Source organism: Phyllobates terribilis, unplaced genomic scaffold (assembly GCF_046119375.1).
Source record: "Phyllobates terribilis strain yellow unplaced genomic scaffold, ASM4611937v1 Scaffold_23__1_contigs__length_19252631, whole genome shotgun sequence".
Lineage (NCBI taxonomy): Eukaryota > Metazoa > Chordata > Amphibia > Anura > Dendrobatidae > Phyllobates > Phyllobates terribilis.
This window is the reverse complement of record NW_027362783.1, coordinates 15599797-15621272: the sequence shown is the minus strand read 5'-3', so window position 1 is coordinate 15621272 and position 21476 is coordinate 15599797.

The following is a 21476-nucleotide window of genomic DNA, read 5'->3' as shown; positions in this document are numbered from 1 at the left end:
CAAGGGGCATTTAAACTGTCTTGTTAAGCTACTGCGACCTCCACCTCTCTTCCAAGGGGCATTAAACCGTCTTGTTTAGCTTCTGCGACCTGCACGTCTCTTCCAAGGCGCATTTAAACCTTCTTTTTAAGCTCCTGCGACCTGCACGTCTTTTCCTAGGGGCATTTAAACAGTCTTGTTAAGCTGCTTCGACATGCATGTTTCTTCCAAGTGGCATTTAAACTGTCTTGTTAAGCTAGTGCGACCTGCACGTTTCTTCCAAGGTGCATTTAAACCGTCTTGTTAAGCTACTGCGACCTGCATGTCTCTTCCAAGGGACATTTAAACCGTCTTGTTAAGCTGCTTCGACATGCATGTTTCTTCCAAGTGGCATTTAAACTGTCTTGTTAAGTTACTGCGACCTCCACCGCTCTTTCAAGGGGCATTTAAACTGTCCTGTTAAGCTACTGCGACCTGCACGTCTCTTCTAAGGGGCATTTAAATCGTCTTGGTAAGCTACTGGACCTGCAAGCCTCTTCCAATGGGCATTTAAAGCCTCTTGTTAAGCTACTGCGACCTGCATGTCTCTTCCAAGGGGCATTTAAACTGTCTTCTTAAGCTACTGCGACCTCCACCGCTCTTCCAAGGGGCATTTAAACCATCTTGTTAAGCTACTGCGACCTGCACGTCTCTTCCAAGGGGCATTTAAACTGTCTTGTTTAGCTTCTGCGACCTGCACGTCTCTTCTAAGGGGCATTTAAACTGTCTTCTTAAGCTACTGTAACCTCCACCACTTTTCCAAGGGGCATTTAAATCATCTTGTTAAGCTACTGCGACCTCCACCGCACTACCAAGGGGCTTTTAAAACGCTTTGTTAAGCTACTGCGACCTGCATGTCTCTTCCAAGGGGCATTTAAACCGTCTTGTTAAGCTACTGCGACCTCCACGTCTCTTCCAAGGGGCATTTAAACTGTCTTGTTAAGCTGCTGTGACCTGCATGTCTCTTCCAAGTGGCATTTAAACCATCTTGTTAAGCTACTGCGACCTCCACCGCACTTCCAAGGGGCATTTAAACCGTCTTGTTAAGCTGCTGCGACCTGCACGTCTCTTTCAAGGGGCATTTAAACTGTCTTGTTAAGCTACTGCGACCTCCACCGCTCTTCCAAGGGGCATTTAAACCGTCTTGTTAAGCTGCTGCGACCTGCACGTCTCTTTCAAGGGGCATTTAAACTGTCTTGTTAAGCTACTGCGACCTCCACCGCTCTTCCAAGGGGCATTTAAACCGTCTTGTTTAGCTACTGCGACCTGCACGTCTCTTCCAAGGGGCATTTAAACAATCTTGTTAAGCTACTGCGACCTGCACGTCTCTTCCAAGAGGCATTTAAACTGTCTTGTTAAGCCACTGCGACCTCCACCTCTCTTCCAAGGGGTATTTAAACCGTCTTATTAGCTACTGCGACCTGCATGTCTCATCCAAGGGGCATTTAAACTCTCTTGTTAAGCTCCTGCGACCTCCACCTCTCTTCCAATGGGCATTTGAACCGTCTTGTTAAACTACTGCGACCTGCACGTAACTTTCAAGGGGCATTTAAACTGTCTTGTTAAGCTACTGGAACCTCCACCGCTCTTCCAAGGGGCATTTAAACCGTCTTGTTAAGCTACTGCGACCTGCACATCTCTTCCAAGTGGCATTTAAACCGTCTTGTTAAGCTACTGCGACCTGCACGTCTCTTCCAAGGGGCATTTAAACTGTCCTGTTAAGCTACTGCGACCTCCACCTCTCTTCCAAGGGGCATTTAAAGCATCTTATTAAGCTACTGCGACCTGCACATCTCTTCCAAGGGGCATTTAAACTGTCTTATTATGCTACTGCGACCTGCATGTGTCTTCCAAGGGGCATTTAAACTGTCTTATTATGCTACTGCGACCTGCATGTCTCTTCCAAGGGGCATTTAAACTGTCTTGTTAAGCTACTGCTAACTGCACGTCTCTTCCAAGGGGCATTTAAACTGTCTTTTTAAGCTACTGCGACCTGCGCGTCTCTTCCAAGGGCCATTTAAACCGTCTTGTTAAGCCACTGCTACCTGCACGTCTCTTCCAAGGGGATTTAAACCATCTTGTTAAGCTGCTGCGACCTGCATGTCTCTTCCAAGGTGCATTTAAACTGTCTTGTTAAGCTACTGTGACCTCCACCGCTCTTCCAAGGGGCATTTAAACCGTCTTGTTAAGCTACTGCGACCTGCACGTCTCTTTCAAGGGGTATTCAAACTGTCTTGTTAAGCTACTGCGACCTCCACCGCTCTTCCAAGGGGCATTTAAACCGTCTTGTTAAGCTACTGCGACCTGCACGTCTCGTCCAAGGGGCATTTAAACCGTCTTGGTAAGCTACTGCGACCTGCAAGCCTATTCCAAGGGGGCATTTAAACCCTCTTGTTAAGCTACTGCGACCTGCACGTCTCTTCCAAGGGGGATTTAAACCGTCTTGTTAAGCTACTGCGACCTGCACGTCTCTTCCAAGGGCCATTTAAACCATCTTGTTAAGCTACTGTTACTTGCTCGTCTCTTCCAATGGGCATTTAAACCGTCTTGTTAAGCTACTGCGACATGCACGTCTCTTCCAAGGCGCATTTATACCGTCTTTTTAAGCTACTGCGACCTGCATGTCTCGTCTAAGTGGCATTTAAACTGTCTTTTAAGCTACTGTAACCACGACCACTTTTACAAGGGGCATTTAAACCGTCTTGTTAAGCTACTGCGACCTGCAAGTTTCTTCCAAGGGGCATTTAAACCATCTTGTTAAGCTACTGCGACCTGCATGTCTCTTCCAGGGGGCATTTAAACCGTCTTGTTAAGCCACTGCGGCCTGCACGTCTCTTCCAAGGGGCATTTACACCATCTTTTTAAGCTGCTGCGAACTGCATGTCTCTTCAAAGGGGCATTTAAACCATCTTGCTAAGCTACTGCGACCTCCACGTCTCTTCCAAGGGGCATTTAAACAATATTGTTAAGATACTGCGACCTGCACGTCTCTTCCAAGGGGCATTTAAACTGTCTTGGTAAGCTACTGCGACCTGCAAGCCTGTTTCAAGGGGCATTTAAACCATCTTGCTAAGTTACTGCGACCTCCACGTCTCTTCCAAGGGGCAATTAAACAATATTGTTAAGCTATTGCGACCTGCATGTCTCTTCCAAGGGGCATTTAAACTGTGTTGTTAAGCTACTGCGACCTCCACCGCTCTTCCAAGGGGCATTTAAACCATCTTGTTAAGCTACTGCGACATTCACCACTCTTCCAAGGGGCATTTAAACCATCTTGTTAAGCCTCTGCGACCTGTACGTCTCTTCCAAGGGGCATTTAAACCGTATTTTTAAGCTGCTGCGAACTGCATGTCTCTTCCAAAGAGCACTTAAACCATCTTGTTAAGCTACTGCGACCTGCTCATCTCTTCCAAGGGGCATTTAAACCGTCTTGTTAAGCTACTGTAACTTGCACGTCTCTTATAAGGGGCATTTAAACCGTCTTATTAATCTACTGTAACCTCCACCACTTTTCCACGGGGCATTTAAACCGTCTTGTTAAGCTACTGCAACTGGCACGTCTCTTCCAAGGGGCATGTAAACCGTCTTGTTAATCCTCTGCGAACTGCACGTCTTTTCCTAGGGGCATTTAAACAGTCTTGTTAAGCTGCTTCGACCTGCATGTTTCTTCCAATTGGCATTTAAACTGTTTTGTTAAGCTACTGCGACCTCCACCGCTCTTCCAAGGGACATTTAAACTGTCTTGTTAAGCTACTGAGACCTGCACGTCTCTTCCAAGGGGCATTTAAATCATCTTGGTAAGCTACTGCGACCTGCAAGCCTCTTCCAAGGGGCATTTAAACCCTCTTGTTAAGCTACTGCGACCTGCACGTCTCTTCCAAAGGGCATTTAAACCATCTTGTTAAGCTACTGCGACATGCACGTCTCTTCCAAGGGGCATTTAAACTGTCTTGTTTAGCTTCTGCGACCTGCACGTCTCTTCTAAGGGGCAATTAAACAGTCTTGTAAAGCTACTGCGACTTGCACATCTCTTCCAAGAGGCATTTAAACCGTCTTCTTAAGCTACTGTAACCTCCACCACTTTTCCAAGGGGCATTTAAACCGTCTTGTTAAGCTACTGCGACCTGCACGTCTCTTCCAAGGGGCATTTAAAACGCTTTGTTAAGCTACTGCTACCTGCATGTCTCTTCCAAGGGACATTTAAACAGTCTTGTTAAGCTACTGCGACCTCCACCGCTCTTCCAAGGGGCATTTAAACCGTCTTGTTAAGCTACCGCGACCTGCACGTCTCTTTCAAGGGGCATTCAAACTGTCTTGTTAAGCGACAGCGACCTCCACCGCTCTTCCAAGGGGCATTTAAACCGTCTTGTTAAGCTACTGCGACCTGCACGTCTCGTCCAAGGGGCATTTAAACCGTCTTAGTAAGCTACTGCGACCTGCAAGCCTATTCCAAGGGGGCATTTAAACCCTCTTGTTAAGCTACTGCGACCTGCACGTCTCTTCCAAGGGGGATTTAAACCGTCTTGTTAAGCTACTGCGACCTGCACGTCTCTTCCAAGGGCCATTTAAACCATCTTGTTAAGCTACTGCGACCTGCATGTCTCTTCCAGGGGGCATTTAAACCATCTTGTTAAGCTACTGCGACATGCACCGCTCTTCCAAGGGGCATTTAAACCATCTTGTTAAGCCTCTGCGACCTGCACGTCTCTTCCAAGGGGCATTTAAACCGTCTTTTTAAGCTGCTGCGACCTGCATGTCTCTTCCAAAGAGCACTTAAACCATCTTGTTAAGCTACTGCGACCTGCGCATCTCTTCCAAGGGGCATTTAAACCGTCTTGTTAAGCTACTGTAACTTGCACGTCTCTTATAAGGGGCATTTAAACCGTCTTGTTAAGCTATTGTAACCTCCACCACTTTTCCACGGGACATTTAAACCGTCTTGTTAAGCTACTGCGACCGGCACGTCTCTTCCAAGGGGCATGTAAACCGTCTTGTTAAGCCTCTTCGACCTGCACGTCTTTTCCTAGGGGCATTTAAACAGTCTTGTTAAGCTGCTTCGACCTGCAAGTTTCTTCCAATTGGCATTTAAACTGTTTTGTTAAGCTACTGCGACCTCCACCGCTCTTCCAAGGGACATTTAAACTGTCTTGTTAAGCTACTGAGACCTGCACGTCTCTTTCAAGGGGCATTTAGACTGTCTTGTTAAGCTACTGCGACCTCCACCGCTCTTCCAAGGGGCATTTAAACCGTCTTGTTAATCTACTGCGACCTCCACCGCACTACCAAGGGGCATTTAAAACGCTTTGTTAAGCTACTGCGACCTGCATGTCTCTTTCAAGGGGCATTTAGACTGTCTTGTTAAGCTACTGCGACCTCCACCGCTCTTCCAAGGGGCATTTAAACCGTCTTGTTAAGCTACTGCGACCTGCACGTCTCTTCCAAGGGGCATTTAAACTGTCTTGTTAAGCCACTGCGACCTCCACCTCTCTTCCAAGGGGTATTTAAACCGTCTTATTAAGCTACTGCGACCTGCATGTCTCATCCAAGGGGCATTTAAACTCTCTTGTTAAGCTCCTGCGACCTCCACCACTCTTCCAATGGGCATTTGAACCGTCTTGTTAAACTACTGCGACCTGCACGTAACTTTCAAGGGGCATTTAAACTGTCTTGTCAAGCTACTGCGACCTCCACCGTTCTACCAAGGGGCATTTAAACCGTCTTGTTAAGCTACTGCGACCTGCACGTCTCTTCCAAGTGGCATTTAAACCATCTTGTTAAGCTACTGCGACCTGCACGTCCCTTCCATGGGGCATTTAAACTGTCCTGTTAAGCTACTGCGACCTCCACCTCTCTTCCAAGGGGCATTTAAACCATCTTATTAAGCTACTGCGACCTGCACATCTCTTCCAAGGGGCATTTAAACTGTCTTATTATGCTACTGCAACCTGCATGTCTCTTCCAAGGGGCATTTAAACTGTCTTATTATGCTACTGCGACCTGCATGTCTCTTCCAAGGGGCATTTAAACTGTCTTGGTAAGCTACTGCGACCTGCACGTCTCTTCCAAGGGGCATTCAAACCGTCTTGGAAAGCTTCTGCGACCTGCAAGCCTATTCCAAGGGGCATTTAAACCCTCTTGATAAGCTGCTGCGAACTGCACGTCTCTGCCAAGGGGGATTTAACCCGTCTTGTTAAGCTACTGAGACCTGCACGTCTCTTCCAAGGGGCATTTAAACCATCTTGTTAAGCTACTGCGACCTGCTCGTCTATTCCAAGGGGCATTTAAACCGTCTTGTTAAGCTTCTGCGACCTGCACATCTCTTCCAAGGCGCATTTAAACCGTCTTTTTAAGCTACTGCGACTTGCATGTCTCTTCCAAGGGGCATTTAAACTTTCTTGTTAAGCTACTGTAACCTCCACCACTTTTCCAAAGGGCATTTAAACTGTCTTGTTAAGCTACTGCTAACTGCACGTCTCTTCCAAGGGGCATTTAAACTGTCTTGTTAAGCTACTGCTACCTGCGCTTCTCTTCCAAGGGGCATTTAAACTGTCTTGTTAAGCTACCGCGACCTGCACGTCTCTTTCAAGGGGCATTTAAACTGTCTTGTTAAGCTACTGCGACCTCCACCGCTCTTCCAAGGGGCATTTAAACCGTCTTGTTAAGCTACTGCGACCTGCACGTCTCGTCCAAGGGGCATTTAAACCGTCTTGGTAAGCTACTGCGACCTGCACGTCTCTTCCAAGGGCCATTTAAACCATCTTGTTAAGCTACTGCGACCTGCACGTCTCTTCCAAGGGGGATTTAAACCGTCTTGTTAAGCTACTGCGACCTGCACGTCTCTTCCAAGGGCCATTTAAACCATCTTGTTAAGCTACTGCGACCTGCATGTATCTTCCAGGGGGCATTTAAACCGTCTTGTTAAGCCACTGCGGCCTGCACGTCTCTTCCAAGGGGCATTTAAACCATCTTTTTAAGCTGCTGCGAACTGCATGTCTCTTCCAAGGGGCATTTAAACCATCTTGATAAGCTACTGCGACCTCCACGTCTCTTCCAAGGGGCATTTAAACAACATTGTTAAGATACTGCGACCTGCACGTCTCTTCCAAAGGGCATTTAAACTGTCTTGGTAAGCTACTGCAACCTGCAAGCCTGTTTCAAGTGGCATTTAAACCATCTTGCTAAGCTACTGCGACCTCCACGTCTCTTCCAAGGGGCATTTAAACAATATTGTTAAGCTATTGCGACCTGCATGTCTCTTCCAAGGGGCATTTAAACTGTCTTGTTAAGCTACTGCGACCTCCACCGCTCTTCCAAGGGGCATTTAAACCATCTTGTTAAGCTACTGCGACATGCACCGCTCTTCCAAGGGGCATTTAAGCCATCTTGTTAAGCCTCTGCGACCTGCACGTCTCTTCCAAGGGGCATTTAAACCGTCTTTTTAAGCTGCTGCGACCTGCATGTCTCTTCCAAAGAGCACTTAAACCATCTTGTTAAGCTACTGCGACCTGCGCATCTCTTCCAAGGGGCATTTAAACCGTCTTGTTAAGCTACTGTAACTTGCACGTCTCTTATAAGGGGCATTTAAAACGTCTTGTTAAGCTACTGTAACCTCCACCACTTTTCCAGGGGGCATTTAAACCGTCTTGTTAAGCTACTGCGACCGGCACGTCTCTTCCAAGGGGCATGTAAACCGTCTTGTTAAGCCTCTGCGACCTGCACGTCTTTTCCTAGGGGCATTTAAACAGTCTTGTTAAGCTGCTTCGACCTGCAAGTTTCTTCCAATTGGCATTCAAACTGTTTTGTTAAGCTACTGAGACCTGCACGTCTCTTCCAAGGGGCATTTAAACTGTCTTGTTAAGCTACCGCGACCTGCACGCCTCTTTCAAGGGGCATTTAAACTGTCTTGTTAAGCTACTGCGACCTCCACCGCTCTTCCAAGGGACATTTAAACTGTCTTGTTAAGCTACTGAGACCTGCACGTCTCTTCCAAGGGGCATTTAAATCATCTTGGTAAGCTACTGCGACCTGCAAGCCTCTTCTAAGGGGCATTTAAACCCTCTTCTTAAGCTACTGCGACCTGTACGTCTCTTCCAAGGGGCATTTAAACTGTCTTCTTAAGCTACTACGACCTCCACCGCTCTTCCAAGGGGCATTTAAACCATCTTGTTAAGCTACTGCGACATGCACGTCTCTTCCAAGGGGCATTTAAACTGTCTTGTTTAGCTTCTGCGACCTGCACGTCTCTTCTATGGGGCAATTAAACAGTCTTGTAAAGCTACTGCGACTTGCACATCTGTTCCAAGTGGCATTTAAACCGTCTTCTTAAGCTACTGTAACCTCCACCACTTTTCCAAGGGGCATTTAAACCGTCTTGTTAAGCTACTGCGACCTGCACGTCTCTTCCAAGGGGCATTTAAAACGCTTTGTTAAGCTACTGCGACCTGCATGATTCTTCCAAGGGACATTTAAACAGTCTTGTTAAGCTACTGAGACATGCACGTCTCTTCCAAGGGGCATTTAAACTGTCTTGTTAAGCTTCTGCGACCTCCACCGCACTTCCAAGGGGCATTTAAACCGTCTTGTTAAGCTACTGCGACCTGCACATCTTTGTCAAGGGGCATTTAAACTGTCTTGTTAAGCTACTGAGACCTCCACCTCCCTTCCAAGTGGCATTTAAACCGTCTTGTTAACCTACTGCGACCTGCACGTCTCTTCCAAGTGGCATTTAAACTGTCTTGTTAAGCTACTGCGACCTGCACGTCTCTTCCAAGGGGCAATTAAACTGTCTTGTTAAGCTACTGCGACCTCCACCTCTCTTCCAAGGGGCATTTAAACCGTCTTATTAAGCTACTGCGACCTGCACGTCTCTTCCAAGGGGCATTTAAACTGTATTGTTAAGGTACTGCGACCTGCAAGTCTATTCTAAGGTGCATTTAAACCATCTTGTTAAGCTACTGCGACCTGCACATCTCTGTCAAGGGGCATTTAAACCGTCTTGTTAAGCTATTGCGACCTGCACATCTCTTCCAAGGGAAATTTAAACCGTCTTGTTAAGATACTGCGACCTGCACTTCTCTTCCAAGGGGCATTTAAACAGTCTTGTTAAGATACTGCGACCTGCACGTCTCTTCCAAGGGGCATTTAAACTGTCTTGTTAAGCTACTGCGACCTGCATGTCTCTTCCAAGGGGCATTTAAACCGTCTTGTTATGCTACTGCGACCTGCACTTCTCTTCCAAGGCGCAATTAAACCTTCTTTTTAAGCTCCTGCGACTTGCATGTCTCTTCCCAGGGGGCTTTTAAACCGTCTTGTTAAGCTACTGCGACCTGCATGTCTCTTCCAAGGGGCATTTAAACCGTCTTGTTGAGCTACTGCGACCTGCATGTCTATTCTAAGGGGCATTTAAACCTTCGTGTTAAGCTACTGCGACCTCCACCGCTTTTCCAAGGGGCATTTAAACCGTTTTTTTATGCTACTGCGACCTGCACTTCTCTTCCAAGGCGCATTTAAACCTTCTTTTTAAGCTCCTGCGACCTGCACGTCTTTTCCTAGGGGCATTTAAACAGTCTTGTTAAGCTGCTTCGACATGCATGTTTCTTCCAAGTGGCATTTAAACTGTCTTGTTAAGCTAGTGCGACCTGCACGTCTCTTCCAAGGTACATTTAAACCGTCTTGTTAAGCTACTGCGACCTGCATGTCTCTTCCAAGGGGCATTTAAACCGTCTTGTTAAGCTGCTTCGACATGCATGTTTCTTCCAAGTGGCATTTAAACTGTCTTGTTAAGCTACTGCGACCTCCACCGCTCTTTCAAGGGGCATTTAAACTGTCTTGTTAAGCTACTGCGACCTGCACGTCTCTTCCAAGGGGCATTTAAATCGTCTTGGTAAGCTACTGCGACCTGCAAGCCTCTTCCAATGGGCATTTAAAGCCTCTTGTTAAGCTACTGCGACCTGCATGTCTCTTCCAAGGGGCATTTAAACTGTCTTCTTAAGCTACTGCGACCTCCACCGCTCTTCCAAGAGGCATTTAAACCATCTTGTTAAGCTACTGCGACCTGCACGTCTCTTCCAAGGGGCATTTAAACTGTCTTGTTTAGCTTGTGCGACCTGCACGTCTCTTCTAAGGGGCATTTAAACTGTCTTCTTAAGCTACTGTAACCTCCACCACTTTTCCAAGGGGCATTTAAATCGTCTTGTTAAGCTACTGCGACCTCCACTGCACTACCAAGGGGCTTTTAAAACGCTTTGTTTAGCTACTGCGACCTGCATGTCTCTTCCAAGGGGCATTTAAACCTTCTTGTTAAGCTACTGCGACCTCCTCGTCTCTTCCAAGGGGCATTTAAACCGTCTTTTTAAGCTGCTGTGACCTGCATGTCTCTTCCAAGGGGCATTTAAACCATCTTGTTAAGCTACTGCGACCTCCACCGCACTTCCAAGGGGCATTTAAACCGTCTTGTTAAGCTGCTGCGACCTGCACGTCTCTTTCAAGGGGCATTTAAACTGTCTTGTTAAGCTACTGCGACCTCCACCGCTCTTCCAAGGGGCATTTAAACCGTCTTGTTTAGCTATTGCGACCTGCAAGTCTCTTCCAAGGGGCATTTAAACCGTCTTGTTAAGCTACTGCGACCTGCACGTCTCTTCCAAGGGGCATTTAAACTGTCTTGTTAAGCCACTGCGACCTCCACCTCTCTTCCAAGGGGTATTTAAACCGTCTTATTAGCTACTGCGACCTGCATGTCTCATCCAAGGGGCATTTAAACTCTCTTGTTAAGCTCCTGCGACCTCCACCACTCTTCCAATGGGCATTTGAACCGTCTTGTTAAACTACAGCGACCTGCACGTAACTTTCAAGGGGCATTTAAACTGTCTTGTTAAGCTACTGCAACCTCCACTGCTCTTCCAAGGGGCATTTAAACCGTCTTGTTAAGCTACTGCGACCTGCACATCTCTTCCAAGTGGCATTTAAACCGTCTTGTTAAGCTACTGCGAACTGCACGTCTCTTCCAAGGGGCATTTAAACTGTCCTGTTAAGCTACTGCGACCTCCACCTCTCTTCCAAGGGGCATTTAAAGCATCTTATTAAGCTACTGCGACCTGCACATCTCTTCCAAGGGGCATTTAAACTGTCTTATTATGCTACTGCGACCTGCATGTCTCTTCCAAGGGGCATTTAAACTGTCTTATTATGCTACTGCGACCTGCATATCTCTTCCAAGGGGCATTTAAACTGTCTTGGTAAGCTACTGCGACCTGCACGTCTCTTCCAAGGGGCATTCAAACCGTCTTGGTAAGCTTCTGCGACCTGCAAGCCTATTCCAAGGGGCATTTAAACCCTCTTGTTAAGCTGCTGCGACTTGCACGTCTCTGCCAAGGGGGATTTAAACCGTCTTGTTAAGCTACTGAGACCTGCACGTCTCTTCCAAGGGGCATTTAAACCATCTTGTTAAGCTACTGCGACCTGCTCGTCTATTCCAAGGGGCATTTAAACCATCTTGTTAAGCTTCTGCGACCTGCACGTCTCTTCCAAGGCGCATTTAAACTGTCTTGTTAAGCTAGTGCGACCTGCACGTCTCTTCCAAGGTGCATTTAAACCGTCTTGTTAAGCTACTGCGACTTGCATGTCTCTTCCAAGGGGCATTTAAACCGTCTTGTTAAGCTGCTTCGACATGCATGTTTCTTCCAAGTGGCATTTAAACTGTCTTGTTAAGCTACTGCGACCTCCACCTCTCTTTCAAGGGGCAATTAAACTGTCTTTTTAAGCTACTGCGACCTGCACGTCTCTTCCAAGGGGCATTTAAATCGTCTTGGTAAGCTACTGCGACCTGCAAGCCTCTTCCAATGGGCATTTAAACCCTCTTGTTAAGCTACTGCGACCTGCATGTCTCTTCCAAGGGGCTTTAAACTGTCTTCTTAAGCTACTGCGACCTCCACCGCTCTTCCAAGGGGCATTTAAACCATCTTGTTAAGCTACTGCGACCTGCACGTCTCTTCCAAGGGGCATTTAAACTGTCTTGTTTAGCTTCTGCGACCTGCACGTCTCTTCTAAGGGGCATTTAAACAGTCTTGTTAAGCTACTGCGACTTGCACTTCTCTTCCAAGGGGCATTTAAACCGTCTTCTTAAGCTACTGTAACCTCCACCACTTTTCCAAGGGGCATTTAAACCGTCTTGTTAAGCTACTGCGACCTCCACCGCACTACCAAGGGGCTTTTAAAACGCTTTGTTAAGCTACTGCGACCTGCATGTCTCTTCCAAGGGGCATTTAAACCGTCTTGTTAAGCTACTGCGACCTCCACGTCTCTTCCAAGGGGCATTTAAACTGTCTTGTTAAGCTGCTGTGACCTGCATGTCTCTACCAAGGGGCATTTAAACCATCTTGTTAAGCTACTGCGACCTCCACCGCACTTCCAAGGGGCATTTAAACCGTCTTGTTAAGCTGCTGCGACCTGCACGTCTCTTTCAAAGGGCATTTAAACTGTCTTGTTAAGCTACTGCGACCTCCACCGCTCTTCCAAGGGGCATTTAAACCGTATTGTTAAGCTACTGCGACCTGCACGTCTCTTCCAAGGGGCCTTTAAACTGTCTTGTTAATCCACTGCGACCTCCACCTCTCTTCCAAGGGGTATTTAAACCGTCTTATTAAGCTACTGCGACCTGCATGTCTCATCCAAGGGGCATTTAAACTCTCTTGTTAAGCTCCTGCGACCTCCACCACTCTTCCAATGGGCATTTGAACCGTCTTGTTAAACTACTGCGACCTGCACGTAACTTTCAAGGGGCATTTAAACTGTCTTGTCAAGCTACTGCGACCTCCACCGTTCTTCCAAGGGGCATTTAAACCGTCTTGTTAAGCTACTGCGACCTGCACGTCTCTTCCAAGTGGCATTTAAACCATCTTGTTAAGCTACTGCGACCTGCACGTCCCTTCCAAGGGGCATTTAAACTGTCCTGTTAAGCTACTGCGACCTCCACCTCTCTTCCAAGGGACATTTAAACCATCTTATTAAGCTACTGCGACCTGTACATCTCTTCCAAGGGGCATTTAAACTGTCTTATTATGCTACTGCGACCTGCATGTCTCTTCCAAGGGGCATTTAAACTGTCTTATAATGCTACTGCGACCTGCATGTCTCTTCCAAGGGGCATTTAAACTGTCTTGGTAAGCTTCTGCGACCTGCACGTCTCTTCCAAGGGGCATTCAAACCGTCTTGGAAAGCTTCTGCGACCTGCAAGCCTATTCCAAGGGGCATTTAAACCCTCTTGTTAAGCTGCTGCGACCTGCACGTCTCTGCCAAGGGGGATTTAAACCGTCTTGTTAAGCTACTGAGACCTGCACGTCTCTTCCAAGGGGCATTTAAACCATCTTGTTAAGCTACTGCGACCTGCTCGTCTATTCCAAGGGGCATTTAAAACGTTTTGTTAAGCTTCTGCGACCTGCATGTCTCTTCCAAGGCGCATTTAAACCGTTTTTTTAAGCTACTGCGACTTGCATGTCTCTTCCAAGGGGCATTTAAACTTTCTTGTTAAGCTACTGTAACCTCCACCACTTTTCCAAAGGGCATTTAAACTGTCTTGTTAAGCTACTGCTAACTGCACGTCTCTTCCAAGGGGCATTTAAACTGTCTTGTTAAGCTACTGCGACCTGCGCTTCTCTTCCAAGGGGCATTTAAAACGTCTTGTTAAGCTACCGTGACCTGCACGTCTCTTTCAAGGGACATTCAAACTGTCTTGTTAAGCTACTGCGACCTCCACCGCTCTTCCAAGGGGCATTTAAACCGTCTTGTTAAGCTACTGCGAACTGCACGTCTCGTCCAAGGGGCATTTAAACCGTCTTGGTAAGCTACTGCGACCTGCAAGCCTATTCCAAGGGGGCATTTAAACCCTCTTGTTAAGCTACTGCGACCTGCACGTCTCTTCCAAGGGGGATTTAAACCGTCTTGTTAAGCTACTGCGACCTGCACGTCTCTTCCAAGGGCCATTTAAACCATCTTGTTAAGCTACTGCGACCTGCATGTCTCTTCCAGGAGGCATTTAAACCGTCTTGTTAAGCCACTGCGGCCTGCACGTCTCTTCCAAGGGGCATTTAAACCATCTTTTTAAGCTGCTGCGAACTGCATGTCTCTTCCAAGGGGCATTTAAACCATCTTGATAAGCTACTGCGACCTCCACGTCTCTTCCAAGGGGCATTTAAACAATATTGTTAAGATACTGCGACCTGCACGTCTCTTCCAAAGGGCATTTAAACTGTCTTGGTAAGCTACTGCGACCTGCAAGCCTGTTTCAAGGGGCATTTAAACCATCTTGCTAAGCTACTGCGACCTCCACGTCTCTTCCAAGGGGCATTTAAACAATATTGTTAAGCTATTGCGACCTGCATGTCTCTTCCAAGGGGCATTTAAACTGTCTTGTTAAGCTACTGCGACCTCCACCGCTCTTACAAGGGGCATTTAAACCATCTTGTTAAGCTACTGCGACATGCACCGCTCTTCGAAGGGGCATTTAAACCATCTTGTTAAGCCTCTGCGAACTGCACGTCTCTTCCAAGGGGCATTTAAACCGTCTTTTTAAGCTGCTGCGACCTGCATGTCTCTTCCAAAGAGCACTTAAACCATCTTGTTAAGCTACTGCGACCTGCGCATCTCTTCCAAGGGGCATTTAAATCGTCTTGTTAAGCTACTGTAACTTGCACGTCTCTTATAAGGGGCATTTAAACTGTCTTGTTAAGCTACTGCGACCGGCACGTCTCTTCCAAGGGGCATGTAAACCGTCTTGTTAAGCCTCTGCGACCTGCACGTCTTTTCCTAGGGGCATTTAAACAGTCTTGTTAAGCTGCTTCGACCTGCAAGTTTCTTCCAATTGGCATTTAAACTGTTTTGTTAAGCTACTGCGACCTCCACCGCTCTTCCAAGGGACATTTAAACTGTCTTGTTAAGCTACTGAGACCTGCACGTCTCTTCCAAGGGGCATTTAAATCATCTTGGTAAGCTACTGCGACCTGCAAGCCTCTTCTAAGGGGCATTTAAACCCTCTTGTTAAGCTACTGCGACCTGCACGTCTCTTCCAAGGGGCATTTAAACTGTCTTCTTAAGCTACTACGACCTCCACCGCTCTTCCAAGGGGCATTTAAACCATCTTGTTAAGCTACTGCGACATGCACGTCTCTTCCAAGGGGCATTTAAACTGTCTTGTTTAGCTTCTGCGACCTGCACGTCTCTTCTAAGGGGCAATTAAACAGTCTTGTAAAGCTACTGCGACTTGCACATCTCTTCCAAGTGGCATTTAAACCGTCTTCTTAAGCTACTGTAACCTCGACCACTTTTCCAAGGGGCATTTAAACCGTCTTGTTAAGCTACTGCGACCTGCACGTCTCTTCCAAGGGGCATTTAAAACGCTTTGTTAAGCTACTGCGACCTGCATGATTCTTCCAAGGGACATTTAAACAGTCTTGTTAAGCTACTGCGACATGCACGTCTCTTCCAAGGGGCATTTAAACTGTCTTGTTAAGCTTCTGCGACCTCCACCGCACTTCCAAGGGGCATTTAAACCGTGTTGTTAAGCTACTGCGACCTGCACATCTCTGTCAAGGGGCATTTAAACTGTCTTGTTAAGCTACTGCGACCTCCACCTCTCTTCCAAGGGGCATTTAAACCGTCTTGTTAACCTACTGCGACCTGCACGTCTCTTCCAAGTGGCATTTAAACTGTCTTGTTAAGCTACTGCGACCTGCACGTCTCTTCCAAGGGGCATTTAAACTGTCTTGTTAAGCTACTGCGACCTCCACCTCTCTTCCAAGGGGCATTAAACCGTCTTGTTTAGCTTCTGCGACCTGCACGTCTCTTCCAAGGCGCATTTAAACCTTCTTTTTAAGCTCCTGCGACCTGCACGTCTTTTCCTAGGGGCATTTAAACAGTCTTGTTAAGCTGCTTCGACATGCATGTTTCTTCCAAGTGGCATTTAAACTGTCTTGTTAAGCTAGTGCGACCTGCACGTTTCTTCCAAGGTGCATTTAAACCGTCTTGTTAAGCTACTGCGACCTGCATGTCTCTTCCAAGGGACATTTAAACCGTCTTGTTAAGCTGCTTCGACATGCATGTTTCTTCCAAGTGGCATTTAAACTGTCTTGTTAAGTTACTGCGACCTCCACCGCTCTTTCAAGGGGCATTTAAACTGTCCTGTTAAGCTACTGCGACCTGCACGTCTCTTCTAAGGGGCATTTAAATCGTCTTGGTAAGCTACTGGACCTGCAAGCCTCTTCCAATGGGCATTTAAAGCCTCTTGTTAAGCTACTGCGACCTGCATGTCTCTTCCAAGGGGCATTTAAACTGTCTTCTTAAGCTACTGCGACCTCCACCGCTCTTCCAAGGGGCATTTAAACCATCTTGTTAAGCTACTGCGACCTGCACGTCTCTTCCAAGGGGCATTTAAACTGTCTTGTTTAGCTTCTGCGACCTGCACGTCTCTTCTAAGGGGCATTTAAACTGTCTTCTTAAGCTACTGTAACCTCCACCACTTTTCCAAGGGGCATTTAAATCATCTTGTTAAGCTACTGCGACCTCCACCGCACTACCAAGGGGCTTTTAAAACGCTTTGTTAAGCTACTGCGACCTGCATGTCTCTTCCAAGGGGCATTTAAACCGTCTTGTTAAGCTACTGCGACCTCCACGTCTCTTCCAAGGGGCATTTAAACTGTCTTGTTAAGCTGCTGTGACCTGCATGTCTCTTCCAAGTGGCATTTAAACCATCTTGTTAAGCTACTGCGACCTCCACCGCACTTCCAAGGGGCATTTAAACCGTCTTGTTAAGCTGCTGCGACCTGCACGTCTCTTTCAAGGGGCATTTAAACTGTCTTGTTAAGCTACTGCGACCTCCACCGCTCTTCCAAGGGGCATTTAAACCGTCTTGTTAAGCTGCTGCGACCTGCACGTCTCTTTCAAGGGGCATTTAAACTGTCTTGTTAAGCTACTGCGACCTCCACCGCTCTTCCAAGGGGAATTTAAACCGTCTTGTTTAGCTACTGCGACCTGCACGTCTCTTCCAAGGGGCATTTAAACAATCTTGTTAAGCTACTGCGACCTGCACGTCTCTTCCAAGAGGCATTTAAACTGTCTTGTTAAGCCACTGCGACCTCCACCTCTCTTCCAAGGGGTATTTAAACCGTCTTATTAGCTACTGCGACCTGCATGTCTCATCCAAGGGGCATTTAAACTCTCTTGTTAAGCTCCTGCGACCTCCACCTCTCTTCCAATGGGCATTTGAACCGTCTTGTTAAACTACTGCGACCTGCACGTAACTTTCAAGGGGCATTTAAACTGTCTTGTTAAGCTACTGCAACCTCCACCGCTCTTCCAAGGGGCATTTAAACCGTCTTGTTAAGCTACTGCGACCTGCACATCTCTTCCAAGTGGCATTTAAACCGTCTTGTTAAGCTACTGCGACCTGCACGTCTCTTCCAAGGGGCATTTAAACTGTCCTGTTAAGCTACTGCGACCTCCACCTCTCTTCCAAGGGGCATTTAAAGCATCTTATTAAGCTACTGCGACCTGCACATCTCTTCCAAGGGGCATTTAAACTGTCTTATTATGCTACTGCGACCTGCATGTGTCTTCCAAGGGGCATTTAAACTGTCTTATTATGCTACTGCGACCTGCATGTCTCTTCCAAGGGGCATTTAAACTGTCTTGTTAAGCTACTGCTAACTGCACGTCTCTTCCAAGGGGCATTTAAACTGTCTTTTTAAGCTACTGCGACCTGCGCGTCTCTTCCAAGGGCCATTTAAACCGTCTTGTTAAGCCACTGCTACCTGCACGTCTCTTCCAAGGGGATTTAAACCATCTTGTTAAGCTGCTGCGACCTGCATGTCTCTTCCAAGGTGCATTTAAACTGTCTTGTTAAGCTACTGTGACCTCCACCGCTCTTCCAAGGGGCATTTAAACCGTCTTGTTAAGCTACTGCGACCTGCACGTCTCTTTCAAGGGGTATTCAAACTGTCTTGTTAAGCTACTGCGACCTCCACCGCTCTTCCAAGGGGCATTTAAACCGTCTTGTTAAGCTACTGCGACCTGCACGTCTCGTCCAAGGGGCATTTAAACCGTCTTGGTAAGCTACTGCGACCTGCAAGCCTATTCCAAGGGGGCATTTAAACCCTCTTGTTAAGCTACTGCGACCTGCACGTCTCTTCCAAGGGGGATTTAAACCGTCTTGTTAAGCTACTGCGACCTGCACGTCTCTTCCAAGGGCCATTTAAACCATCTTGTTAAGCTACTGTTACTTGCTCGTCTCTTCCAATGGGCATTTAAACCGTCTTGTTAAGCTACTGCGACATGCACGTCTCTTCCAAGGCGCATTTATACCGTCTTTTTAAGCTACTGCGACCTGCATGTCTCGTCTAAGTGGCATTTAAACTGTCTTTTAAGCTACTGTAACCACGACCACTTTTACAAGGGGCATTTAAACCGTCTTGTTAAGCTACTGCGACCTGCAAGTTTCTTCCAAGGGGCATTTAAACCATCTTGTTAAGCTACTGCGACCTGCATGTCTCTTCCAGGGGGCATTTAAACCGTCTTGTTAAGCCACTGCGGCCTGCACGTCTCTTCCAAGGGGCATTTACACCATCTTTTTAAGCTGCTGCGAACTGCATGTCTCTTCAAAGGGGCATTTAAACCATCTTGCTAAGCTACTGCGACCTCCACGTCTCTTCCAAGGGGCATTTAAACAATATTGTTAAGATACTGCGACCTGCACGTCTCTTCCAAGGGGCATTTAAACTGTCTTGGTAAGCTACTGCGACCTGCAAGCCTGTTTCAAGGGGCATTTAAACCATCTTGCTAAGTTACTGCGACCTCCACGTCTCTTCCAAGGGGCAATTAAACAATATTGTTAAGCTATTGCGACCTGCATGTCTCTTCCAAGGGGCATTTAAACTGTGTTGTTAAGCTACTGCGACCTCCACCGCTCTTCCAAGGGGCATTTAAACCATCTTGTTAAGCTACTGCGACATTCACCACTCTTCCAAGGGGCATTTAAACCATCTTGTTAAGCCTCTGCGACCTGTACGTCTCTTCCAAGGGGCATTTAAACCGTATTTTTAAGCTGCTGCGAACTGCATGTCTCTTCCAAAGAGCACTTAAACCATCTTGTTAAGCTACTGCGACCTGCTCATCTCTTCCAAGGGGCATTTAAACCGTCTTGTTAAGCTACTGTAACTTGCACGTCTCTTATAAGGGGCATTTAAACCGTCTTATTAATCTACTGTAACCTCCACCACTTTTCCACGGGGCATTTAAACCGTCTTGTTAAGCTACTGCAACTGGCACGTCTCTTCCAAGGGGCATGTAAACCGTCTTGTTAATCCTCTGCGAACTGCACGTCTTTTCCTAGGGGCATTTAAACAGTCTTGTTAAGCTGCTTCGACCTGCATGTTTCTTCCAATTGGCATTTAAACTGTTTTGTTAAGCTACTGCGACCTCCACCGCTCTTCCAAGGGACATTTAAACTGTCTTGTTAAGCTACTGAGACCTGCACGTCTCTTCCAAGGGGCATTTAAATCATCTTGGTAAGCTACTGCGACCTGCAAGCCTCTTCCAAGGGGCATTTAAACCCTCTTGTTAAGCTACTGCGACCTGCACGTCTCTTCCAAAGGGCATTTAAACCATCTTGTTAAGCTACTGCGACATGCACGTCTCTTCCAAGGGGCATTTAAACTGTCTTGTTTAGCTTCTGCGACCTGCACGTCTCTTCTAAGGGGCAATTAAACAGTCTTGTAAAGCTACTGCGACTTGCACATCTCTTCCAAGAGGCATTTAAACCGTCTTCTTAAGCTACTGTAACCTCCACCACTTTTCCAAGGGGCATTTAAACCGTCTTGTTAAGCTACTGCGACCTGCACGTCTCTTCCAAGGGGCATTTAAAACGCTTTGTTAAGCTACTGCTACCTGCATGTCTCTTCCAAGGGACATTTAAACAGTCTTGTTAAGCTACTGCGACCTCCACGTCTCTTCCAAGGGGCATTTAAACCGTCTTGTTAAGCTGCTGCGACCTGCATTTCTCTTCCAAGGGGCATTTAAACCGTCTTGTTAAGCTACTGCGACCTCCACCGCACTTCCAAGAGTCATTTAATCCGTCTTGTTAAGCTTCTGCGACCTGCACGTCTCTTCTAAGGGGCATTTAAACAGTCTTTTTAAGCTACTGCGACTTGCACGTCTCTTCCAAGGGACATTTAAACCGTCTTCTTAAGCTACTGTAACCTCCACCGCTCTTCCAAGGGGCATTTAAACCGTCTTGTTAAGCTACTGCGACCTGCACGTCTCTTCCAAGGGGCATTTAAATCGTCTTGGTAAGTTACTGCGTCCTGCACGTCTCTTCCAAGGGGCATTTAATCCATCTTGTTAATCTACTGCGACTTACACCGATTTTCCAAGGGGCATTTAAACCGTCTTGTTAAGGTACTGCGACTTGCACGTCTCTTCCAAGGGACATTTAAACCGTCTTGTGAAGCTGCTGCGACCTGCACGTCTCTACCAAGGGGCATTTAATCAGTCTTGATAAGCTATTACGACCTCCACCGCTCTTCCAGGGGGCATTTAAACCGTCTTGCTAAGCTACTGCAAACTGCACGTCTCTTCCAAGGGGCAATTAAACCGTCTTGTTAAGCTACTGCGACCTGCACGTTTCTTCCAAGGGGCATTTAAATTGTCTTGCTAAGCTTCTGTGACCTGCACGTCTCTTGCAAGGGGCATTTAAACCGTTTTGTTATGCTACTGCGACCTGCGCGTCTCTTCCAAGGGGCATTTAAACCATCTTGTTAAGCTACTGGGACCTGCACGTCTCTTCCAAGGCGCATTTAAACCATCTTATTAAGCTACTGTGACCTGCACGTCTCTTCCAAGGGGCAATTAAATCGTCTTGATAAGCTACTGCGACCTCCATCGCTCTTCCAAAGGGCATTTTAACCGTCTTGTTAAGCTACTGTGACCTGCACGTCTCTACCAAGGGGCATTTAAACGGTCTTGTAAAGCTACTGCGACCTGCAAGACTAGTTCAAGGGGCATTTAAACCCTCTGTTAAGCTACTGCGACCTGCACGTCTCTTCCAAGGGGCATTTAACCTGTCTTGTTAAACTACTGCGACCTCCACCGCTCTTCCAAGGGGCATTTAAACGATCTTGTTAAGCTACTGCGACCTGCACGTCTCTTCCAAGAGGCATTTAAACAGTCTTGGTAAGCTACTGCGACCTGCAAGCCTATTCCAAGGGGCATTTAAACCATCTTGTTAAGCAACTGCGACCTTCATAACTCTTCCAAGGGGGATTTAAACAGTCTTGTTAAGCTACTGCGACCTGCACGTCTCTTCCAAGGGACATTTAAACCGTCTTGTTAAGCTACTGCGACCTGCACGTCTCTTCCAAGGGGCATTTAAACCGTCTTATTAAGCTACTGCGATCTGCACGTCTCTTCTAAGCGTC